Below are 9,683 nucleotides of genomic sequence, written 5' to 3'. Positions count from 1 at the left end.
GATGGATGCAATCGGCTTGAACTTCTTTTTTCAATCATATAGCGTCTTGATGCCGCGCACATCGAATTTTCCAGAGCGCAACAGCGAGGCCCCGCCCAGGGCACACACCCCCGTGTTCTGATTGGCTGTCCGTCCTGAGCGCAGTGTGTCGTCGGCAGAATCACATGCGTTTGACGCATGTTTACAAACACTCGAGCGAATCACATGTCGCACAGCCGTATTGACATGTTTCGCGACTGCTGGCTAATTAGGATTGTTAGCAGAGGCATTTCCCTTTGCGCTTCATTTAGTCTGACACGTGCAGTTAAAAACCGTTCGACAAATCTGAGTGTCCTGTCAGCGAATGTAACCACACTATGCTTCCTGCAAGAAAAAGGCGTTTCCACACTGTTGGTGAAAGTCTTACGGAGCGTAAACCTAACGAACGCGTTTTTAATTTCAGATTTAAAGGGCATTTTGATATTGTTTTTCTCATTTGACAGAAATAGTATAAAACAGAAAGTGCCCCTTTAGACCCTTGTGACTGTTTTATTATGTTTATTTATAATAAATATAATTATGTATATATAATAAACATTTTATTTATAATTGTATCATACATATAATTGTATTATATCTATGTATTTAATATTCATATGTGAATGTTAATATAATATTAATGTAATAATATATTTTAAACATTTTAATTTAAAGGCATGTGCTGATCATGTTAACATTAACATTTCTAATTTCTCTTTTGATATTAAGAGAGAAAGAGGCATGTCCGTAGTATGTGGGTGAATGTACGTCTACAATTTAAGCATGTATGTATATGTTTATTTTATTTTATTAAAACGTGCTGATCATGTTTACATTGACATTTCTACATTTTATATTCATATTAAGATAGAAAGAGATGTAGGGTTGTAGTATTTGGGTCAATGTATGACTAGGACTATGACAATATCATTTATCATAAAAATACACAATATGTGTACTTTTAATGTAAAATAAAATAAAATGAATCAAGAAAAGAAAAGAAAGCTTCACTGTCTTTCCAGCTGCATTTACTCTCAATATAGTAAAGGTACAGCGTATAGTCATTATTATTACAGCAGAGGGCGACATTTCTCCATGCAAGAAAAACAACCAAGAAGCTCACATGGACCAGTTTACATTCTTAATCCATGATGCAAGTGTTATGATAGTTTTACACTATGCTGGCTTGCACTTCATTCTGGGCCCAGTACACAACATGAGAAGAGCTTTAGACTATACCCATTTTGTATAAGTTGCTTTTACTGTATTTCATTTTTAATACATTTTTAAGCCTGTATGACTCCAGAGCTGTTGCTGAGTCTTAGCTAGTTTATCAAAAATTCCATAGCTAAATTATGCTTAGGCTATGTAATTACAATACACATACACACCATACACATTTAATAATAAATCCAGTGTCAATATACAGAGAAACAAACAGTTGTATGATTACAATAGACAGGAATGTTCAGAGTTGAGCTGAGATGACGCTTGACTTGGGAGCATTTAGGAGGACAGGAAATGAAATCGCTTAAGTGTGGATTGCATCATGGTGGAAAGAAAGAGACATGTTTTCCCGATTCTGCATGGTCTTCATCAGAGACTGTGGCCTTGAAAAGACAACGAAGATTCCCCTGTGAAGAAAGTTAACACATCCCACAGAGAACAATGGCTGCATTCATTGTATTTACATCTGCTGTCCTGATCCTTCTTATGAAACCAGTTTTTTATGCAATGATGGCAGTTTTTAAATGTTTTTGATTGCTCTTTGTATTCAGTACAATAGTATCTTGGGCACATATTAATTTAACCAGCAACTAAATTAATTTGATGTTAATAAGAGAAAGTATGTTTACGTGAATTTAAAAAAGTGATGTTTAGAGTAAAAATGTAGGCGATGTATCTGCAATTGAATCTTTTTAAAGTAAAAATATGTAAAAAAAAAAAAGATAAATAAAAAATCTCTGTTTGAAAACTCTTTTTATTAAATGACAAACATCAACTTTAATAAGTACATTAATCCGCTGTTCTATAAATACAGAAGCATTCTCATTTAGTTTTATTTTTGATAGATATGCTTATGTAATTATGTTGTGTTGATCTGTCATGCATGTTCCAAACAACAGACTTTGCACGTGGGAAAATGTGATAGCATGCTTGACCCTCAGAGCTGCAGTAAAATGTTATGATCCAGTAATATTCTTAAACCAGAGGACTATCACACTGTCATATGGCTGGTTTATACAGGCCTGTTCACACCCAGGCTCACAAAACCCCTCGTCACAGACTCCTTGAAATGACCTCAATCAGGCTTGGTTGGGAGGAACTTCACCAGGCACATATACACTCTTAAAAATAAAGGTGCTTCACGATGCCATAGAAGAACCTTTTTGTCTAAATGGTTCCATAAAGAACCTTTAACATCTGAAGAACCTTTTTGTTTCACAAACGGTTCTTTGTGGCGAAAGAAGGTTCTTCAGATTATAAAAAGGTAAGAAAGAGATGGTTCTTTAAAGAACCTTTGAATAAATGGTTCTTTGCGGAACCAAAAATGGTTCTTCTATGGCATCGCTTGAAGAACCTTTTGAAGCACCTTTATTTTTAAGAGTGTAACTGCTGATTGTATACTTAGAAATGAATGACTGCTTGTGAAAGTGTGGCTTCCAGCGTTGGCAACTTGACAACTATGGCCGTCCACAGTGTGTATGTGTTGTTTTTGTATATGTGTGCTAGCATCGCTAATAAAACTTAGCAGGATCATATTTTACACATGATGAAATGAAAACCCACCAGGTGTCAGAGAGTGTGTCTGTTGAGAGATCACGCTGGCTTGGACGGCTTGGTATGTGCTTGTGTGTGTAGTTTCAAATTCGTTATGGACACTCCCTTAAGGTCAGACTTAGGAGTAGCACATGGCTGTGTCAAACTCTCACGCAAAGATGGATGGAAATGTGCACACGCCTTACATGCGTAAGCAGCGTTATCCTGTGCGCATGTTTATGTCATGCATGTTCTCACATGAAGGAACATTTAACTGCTCAGAGGTTGCTCTTTTATGGTTTAAAGGAATATTCTGAGTTCAGTACAAAGTGAGCTTAATTGACAGCATTTGCGATGTTACTGCAAAAATTAATTTCCCCTTGTTTTCAAAAATCTGGGTTACAGCTTCCATATTTTCAAATGTAAATGGCTAAAAGTATATTTGCTAAAATATATTTGCTGCAGACAAACACATATTTAAATATATTTTTCAATAACATATTTGTGGCCATTTTTGCTTATTTCTGAAAATATATTGTGTAAAATATAAATGTGTTTATTTAAAGCACTTGAAAAAATAGTACATTTTGAAATATATTTTGTTATATGAAGGTTAAAACTAAATATATATTCAACTTCAAAAATATAGTTGACTGTTCACAACATTTATTATCATATATTTACATATATTTAGCATATGTAAGACATGTAATACTCTACAAAAATGCTAAAATATTGTTTCAATATTTTTTCCACATTATAAATATTATGCATGTTAAAATGGTTTTAGTTTAAAAAATGGTTACTATCTTTACTGTCAACACAGCATAACCACTTAAAATGACTGTAAAACGTTTACTAAAACTCAAATAATGCACAAGTTTTAGCAGAAGAACTAATGTGAGTGCTTTTATAAAATTGTAATCTTCACATTTCAGCTTTTAAATCCTCCAAAAATTGGCCCCATTTTTATATAATGAAGTAATATTCCAAATGTACATATAAATGTATAAGTATATATGTTAATGTTTTTGATGTATATATATATATATATATATATATATATATATATATATATATATATACTGTATATATATATATATATATATTATTTTTTCTTTCTTTCTGTTGCATAGAAGTATGCTTCAACTTTATTTTACATGTTTCTCCTAAAGTTCCTATAAAGATACACATAAGATTACTACGGAGGTCAGTAGACACTCCATCTAATCTTTCTCAGAAACAATTAATACTAAAGAGTTATTACTTATAATTGTTTTATTTATGCAAATCTTATCCCTGGACTGCTGCTGTGATGTTTTGTATTTTTCTTCTCCTTCCAATTTTTTTTACAGTGAAATCTGGAGCACGTCCAGCAGCTTTCTGTGACCCTCCCTGTAAGGACACTCTCTGACTGCCGTCTGTCACGTATAGCCGTGGATTATGTGTCCTCTATACTATCTGTGCGCACCCTCTCACTGCCACAGGACATTGATGACAGTCTGTGTGTATTAATAACTGTCTGGTTTGTGACTGGAGGTGTAGGGACAATGGAATGAGGCGAGGACTTTGAGATGGAGAGGTGGATTACTCTGAAAGGCTAAACAGTCATGGAGTTCCAAGCAAAATGAAGACCCCTAGAGGGCCCTGCATTAATAAAAGGCACAACGTTCTATTCTGTTGCTTAACTGCATGGCCTTGAATGACATGATGCTGATGTTCATTCCTTTGCCAGTCAGTGATAAAAATTCAGTTGCTCTTCTTGTAACAGACATCTTTCCATCTTTTAGGAGTGAATGTTGTGGTTAAACAGTTTATATTAATATGTTTTGAAAGCAAAACACTCATTGTGATGTTTCAGAGTTAGATAAATGTGTATGGACCATGTCCAGCATATAGCCAATTCTTATATGGACACATTTATGTCTCATTGAATTTTATGTATAATCAACTTTTTTTCATTATATCTTTAAGTCACATGAAAAGAGGGACGTGTTATATCATGCCTTCATCATTTACTTTTGCTGCTTTTCAAGTGGCTTTTATTGTTTCACCCTGTGAACCCAGACTTCAGACAGATTGTAATCTTATTAAAAGTCCATGATAAAAAATATATATATATTATGTTAAAAGCTATGATGATCTAAACAAAGAATAAAATAATTATTGCAATGTTTATTGTGTGAAAAGTGTTTATATAAATGTGTACACAAATTACAACTGTGCCTCATTTGAGATGTAATTTCCATCATGACCAACAATATTGGTACTAAAAACTTTTTTTCTTCTTCTCAGAAGTTAGTGTACACTGTTACCAAGAAAATAACACGGTCAACAAAGAGCTTAAAAAAAAAGAGTTGAAACAAGAGACGTGTGATATCCGAAGAAACATCAAGATAAATATAATTTATTTGTGTCATTTCCAATCACGCTGCAATTTTGTCAAATGATGTCAAATTAAAAGTGTGTGTATTATTTAATTGTGTGAATGTAGGATAGGACAAGAAATAAAATGTTTAATATGCGTTTTCAGAATGCTATTAAACAATAAATATCCAGATTTATTAATGGCACTGTGGTGGAGATATCCATGACTTTAAGAAAACTGACAAAAAATATCAGAATTCTCCTGTGGTGCATGTTTATACATGGTTGGACATTGTTAATTGACAAATTAAACCACTGAGAGTGTGAAATGTGTGTTTTAGGGGAGTTTTATGACTCTTTGGCTGATATAGTCACCAATCTGATTAGAATTGTATTTGGCTTTATTGTCTGAATGCCTCTGGCACACACTGAACAATCTCTAAACCACATTGACCAACCGGATAGATAAGATTAAAGCAGTTTGTAATAATATTTTATTGTATTTAATGTGAAAAAGTGATGTTGAAATCAATTTTGACAGTGTTTATTTTGTGCATACAAGTGTGTGATTTTTTTGTGTAGCAGAGACAAAGTACCAGCCAAAGACGCTGCTATAGGATTTGTCCCCTTTAGAAAGGGGGAAGCTGTCCATTCGATACACTTCCTGCCCAGATCTAGGGACCAGATGTTTTCCTACCCTGAGAGATAAGGACCATGTCACCATACAGCAGTCAAAATGCTCGCAAGAAGCAGGAAGTTGGTAAACATTCTTAAGCTCACTTCTTCCTAATAGAAGCCTCCTGAGGGTTCAGCTTCAATAATGGGGACATAATGGTCACATGAAATGGCTTTCTGTAGATAAGAGCATGTGATCGTGCAGGACATTTAGCCATGTTTACTTCATTAGGATGCATTAACTTCTACTTTATCTGCAAACGCCTCTATTAGATGATTGAGATTAATGGATCATTAACCATGGAATGGTATTATGAACCAAACATCTCAAAATATAATATCTTGCATAGCTGTAGAATTAATGCAATTAAATCACCATGCAGTGCAACATTTGTGTATATTATAATCAAAACTATTTAATAAAATAATACAATTATTCAATATATAAATAATTAAAATAGGACTTAAAATTAAAACACTGTGCAGTGAAAGATGCAAGGTGGTCTTCAATCAGTACAGGAAGTTGTACGTTATAAGAGTAACATGAACCTAGGATCCCTTGTGTGATATTTATGTGCATTTCAAGTGTTCTAGCCTAAACATATGAGGTAGAAGTGCACTTTGCACCCTTCATCCATCCTCTATCTTTCTCTCCCTTCATCTGCCATTCTCTCTCGGTGATGACAACAGACTCTCCTGGGATTCTCCAGCCTCCCCTCCCTTGGCTGGTGTGGCCTGAACCTTGACACAAAACATACTTGTTCTTCTCTGACTCTATCCCTCAGCAAGGCTATCTAACCATATGAGTGAGGCGAGGGAAAACTCGACGAACCTCACAGCTGCGACAACACACGCCTTCACAGGGCTGACAAGAGAAAACACCCTGCTGCCTTGGGTGGGAGTGTGGATATATGTGTGTGTGTTTAATCTCTGACTCTTCATGTCACACACTCTCACACAAAGAAAAAAACGATATTTTCTACTAGAAAAACAGATAGGCCAAGGATTTCTCTTCTTGGCCAAACACATGTTTTGACTATCAGCGAACAGAGGTCTGGTCAAAAAACCCCCCATTGTATTACCATTCGGTCAACTATGTTATTATTGGAAGAAATGCCATCGTATATGACTATGGATGTATGAATATTCAGTGTGATTGTATAACAAGCCATGGCATTTTCATCTGATATCATTACTGCACCATGGTTAAACTTAAAGGGATAGTTCACCCAAGAATGAAAATGCTGTCATTAATGACTCACCCTCATGTCGTTCTAAACCCATAAGACCTTCATTCATCTTTGCACCACAAATTAAGATACTTTTGATATTTTTTTTTTAGCTTTCTGACCCTGCATATAGACAGTGATGCACTCAAGGCCCAAAAAGGTAGTAAGGACTTTGTGACATCAGTGGTTCAACCGTAATATTATGAAGCTATGAGAATACTTTTTGTGCGCATTCACAAGAATACCACGATGGATGCATGTGCATTCCTCTGATTGAAAACAAGGCACAGATCGTCCGGGTTCTACATGCAGAACGCTGACTTCTCATAGATTCATAACATTATGGTTGAACCACTGATGTCACATGAACTATTTTAACAAGGTCCTTACTACCTTTCTAGGCCTTGAATGTGGTAGTTACCTTGCTGTCTATGCAGGATCAGAGAGCTCTCAGATTTCATCAAAAATATCTTAATTTGTTTTCCGAAGATGAAAAAAGGTCTTACGGGTTTGAAACGACATGAGGGTGAGTAATTAATGACAGAATTTTCATTTTTGTTTTAACTATCCCTTTAATGGTGCTCTTTGTAAAGTAGGAGTCATATTTTTGAAGCCCTGTCACTGACATAAACATTGGTTTATTGAAGTCTAGTGACAGTTAGAGACTTTATTCCTGTCTGTAAACACTTTTGCATCACATGTGGTGATCAATACGCCAAAAACAAAAACAAAAAAACAAAAACACTTTTACTAAAATAAAACCATGTTTAATGTATTTGCATTTTTATGTGTCGAACAAACTGTTCCTGGCTCGGTAATGCTGAGTCTTTCTGAAAAATCTTTCTGATTCAGACAAATCCTCTGATGAGATTACCATAAACCTTTTTGAAAAACATTTTACTTCTTGACAATTTTTTAAATAAATCAAGTCGTATGTTTGTATTTCCTATATGCTGTTTGGAATGCTCGATTCGCAAATGAATAACTCATTTGAGTCGGCTCTTTGCAATGAATCGGTCAAAACCGCTTGAATCGGTTCGTGATTCAGTTTGAATCATTCGAACATCTCACTCAGACGCTGAATAGTTTTCAGCGGGTTTCTCGCTTACTGACGCAAAACAGGAACTGGAGAACAAAATAATTTAGAATACTATGAACGAAAATACTTTACTTACAATAAACTGGACTGAACCCACAAATCCATCCAGTCTCCAAAGACTAAGATGCTGTTTGTGAAGATCAACACCTGCACGCGCAGCTTGTGAACAACTATTGCAGGTAAACACATTTAATTAATGAAAACTCTCATATAACAAAAAAGTACAATGGCATTACCATGGTTTTTAGATGTACCATGGTGTACACTTGGAGTAGGCCTACCATGTCTATTTTATGGAACTGTAAATGCAGTGGCATGGAATGGTGTTACATGAAGGGTTATTTTAATAAACTGTCCTAGTCGTTCTTGTCAGATAAGCCATGATATATATGGATTTATTTTTGCCTTTAAGGAAGGCTGTTCTTCAGTCTGCTGTTTGTTTGTGCCAGACTCGTTTGTCCTTGTTCTATTTATGTTTTGGGTTGTACTGTGGTGATTATAGTGGGTGATTCCTGATTTGTAGATATTTATCATGGTTTATGAAGAACAAGAGCATCCTGAGAAGATTAAGTGTGACATCGTAAGGTTCACCATTCAAAATATGTTTTTAATATTTCATATATGAACTAGTTCCAGGCAGAAAAATGTCAGTAATGGTCTTTTTCATGTTTTCTTACATGTTGGTAACAATATTTGCTAAATATTGATAAGAATATGTTGTGGTGTTGGTCTTGAGACCTCTTAAGACTGCATAAAGACAGATTTGGTCTGGATCTGGGCCTGGTTTATGGTTTCAGACAAGACCGCAGTCTGACTTCCAGCAGAGTAAATTAGTTGTTATTTTTAGGAACATTGGAAACATTGACAGAATGGAAAAAAAACTTATACATGCCATAAAATGTAATGTAAAATATATTCTTTCTAAAAATGCATTTCTAGTATATTAAGCTAGTCTTTTTTTTTCAGTTAATGTCTTGAAGCATTTTTCTTACGCACTGTGTTTTTCTGTTGCTGTAGGTAAGCAGAAATCTAACAAAAATAGATACATAAATTATATAGCTGTGGAAACTTTTTGTAGAAATATTGTATTAGAGGAATAATAATTATTATGAATAATAATGGTTAGAGAGTCGGACTCATAACCCAAAGGTTGTGGGTTCGAGTCTCGTACCGGCAGGGATTGTAGGTGGGGGGAGTGAATGTACAGCGCTCTCTCCCACCTTCAATACCACGACTGAGTTGCCCTTGAGCAAGGCACCGAACCCCCAACTGCTCCCCGGGCGCCGCAGCATAAATGGCTGCCCACTGCTCCGGGTGTGTGTGCTCACTGCTGTGTGTGTGTATTTTGGATGGGTAAATGCAGAGCACTAATTCTGAGTATGGGTCACCATACTTGGCCACATGTCACGTCACTTCACTTCACTTTTTTTTAATATTAGTAATAGTAGCAGCCTATTATATTTTTATATAGGCCTATGTATAAAAATAAAATTTAATATAATAGTATAGTATAGTATATAATACTATAATAATAT

Source organism: Sinocyclocheilus grahami, unplaced genomic scaffold, assembly GCF_001515645.1.
Source record: "Sinocyclocheilus grahami isolate Dianchi unplaced genomic scaffold, SAMN03320097.WGS_v1.1 scaffold178.1, whole genome shotgun sequence".
Classification (NCBI taxonomy): Eukaryota; Metazoa; Chordata; class Actinopteri; order Cypriniformes; family Cyprinidae; genus Sinocyclocheilus; species Sinocyclocheilus grahami.
This window is presented reverse-complemented; position numbering follows the sequence as displayed.